Source organism: Pistacia vera, unplaced genomic scaffold (genome assembly GCF_008641045.1).
Source record: "Pistacia vera cultivar Batoury unplaced genomic scaffold, PisVer_v2 Contig199, whole genome shotgun sequence".
NCBI classification, from domain to species: domain Eukaryota; kingdom Viridiplantae; phylum Streptophyta; class Magnoliopsida; order Sapindales; family Anacardiaceae; genus Pistacia; species Pistacia vera.
The window spans coordinates 482,274-484,254 of record NW_022196000.1 but is presented as its reverse complement, the minus strand read 5'-3'; the positions used below and the strand labels follow the sequence as shown (position 1 = coordinate 484,254).

Below are 1,981 nucleotides of genomic sequence, written 5' to 3'. Positions count from 1 at the left end.
TTTTCTTAGCATCTTAAGCACTTTATATCATCTAGCCTCAAATTTATCTAGAGCTCATGTCATCGGGAGGTGTGCTTACGCATTATTGAGCATTTAAAGCATATATTCATCTTTCCTCAACGGGTATACGAGGATATGCTTACCCGTTTTCCATCATCTCTATATGCATCTCTAACATCTTATGGCATGTAAATACATATTTTAGCAAGCTTAATACTTTTAACTCATCTATGGATTTTCAATCCATTTACATTACCTCTTGCTCACATTCATCATTTTAAAAAATATATTACATTGCATCTTCATGCCATTTGATGAATATGATGAGATTGAGAAATGAATCATGTTGAGCTTCTTGGGTAATCACCATTGTAGTATTGAATGCTAGAGATAGATTTGAGAATCAATGAAATCAATCTAGGATTCCATTAGCTTAATGAACTAGGATCAATTATTCTTCAAATTGTTGGGTATGGAAGTTTAATAGGGAAGAGTAGGAATTCATAGCCTGAGAAGGTATGTTTGACAACTTAGAGAATTCAATTTACAATTCGTGCATGTGAGTGTGAAAATAGCATAATCCGTAAAATTCATCCATAGAGTCTGAATGAAGTCAAAACCCTAACCTTTTGTTAAATTGATATCAGTCTTGCTTTAAATTCTTGCTCTCATTAATTAGGTTTTAATACTTAGTAAGTTTTTTTTTTTTTAGTTTTTTTTCTAATCTCCCATTAATCCAAACAATTTTGGTTTCTCCAACTTGAAAAACACTTAGGAAAATTAGTGCTTAACAATCAGTCCTCATGGGAACGATACTCACTCATCACTCTATTACTTCGCGTGACTAGTGCACTTGCTATCGTTGCATATTGTAGTAACAACACATCAAGTTTTTGGCGCCTTTGCCGGGGATTGAGTTGTGTGTTAACATTAAATTTTTCTTGTGTTAGCTAGATTGGAGCTTTATTTTTCATTGTTTAATTGTTTTTAGTTTAATTTTTGTTGTTTTTTTGGTTGGTTTGTGATCTCACTTTTTCTATCTTTCTATGTAGTTTATGCGAAGAGCAAGACGTCAGCCAGTGGTTCCTGTTGATCCTACAATTGAACGAACAACTAGGAGGCTTAATAGAGAAAGAAGAGAAAGAGAGGCTACAGTTGAACCAAAGGACATAGTTGTTGAGATGGCAGAAAATAGAACATTAAGGGAATTCTCAATTCCCACAGTTGAAGGCTGTGGGTCGAGCATTACTATACCAGCGGTACAAGCCAACAACTTCGAGATAAAGCTGGCAATTGTCCAGATGATCCAGCAGTCAGTATAGTTTAAAGGAGATTTGAAGGAAGATCCAAATCAGCACATTGCCAATTTTTTGGATTTGTATACTTTCAAGTCAAACGGAGTGTCAGATGACGCCATCAGATTGAGACTATTCCCGTTTTCATTGCGGGGTAAGGCAAAGGGATGGTTAATGGCACTACCATCAGGAACAATCATAACATGGAATGATTTAGCACATAATTTCCTGACCAAATTCTTTCCTCCAGCAAAATCTGCAAAGCTGAGAAATGATATCACATCGTTTCTACAGAAGAGTCAGAATCATTGTATGAGGCTTGGGAGAGATACAAAGAATTATTGAGGAGGTGTCCACATCATGGGTTACCAGTTTGGATGCAAGTCTAAACGTTTTATAACTGATTGATGGTTAACATGCAAACTATGGTGGGTGCAGCCTTGGGAGGAGCATTGAAGAATAAGACACTGGAAGAAGCTTATGAGTTGCTTGAAGTTTTAGCAAGTAACAACTATCAAAGACCTAATGAGAGGGTGCAACTGAAGAAATCTATAGGTCTTCATGAAGTTGATGCATACACAGCTATCTTAGCCTAACTTACAGCACTTCAGAAATAGTTGGGAAGTATGCAAGTAAATTCTATTCAAGCTCCTCAACTAATTTGTGAATTTTGTACAGGTGGTCAT

The 1,981-nt window shown here is 36.0% G+C and overlaps 1 non-coding gene across 1 annotated transcript; it reads right to left on the bottom strand.

Annotated features, from left to right (window-relative positions):
- Positions 1 to 1,556: 1,556 nt before the first annotated feature.
- On the bottom strand, positions 1,557 to 1,662 carry LOC116128323. The gene has a single exon (XR_004127739.1). It is a non-coding gene; the product is annotated as a small nucleolar RNA R71 (small nucleolar RNA).
- Positions 1,663 to 1,981: the final 319 nt, after the last annotated feature.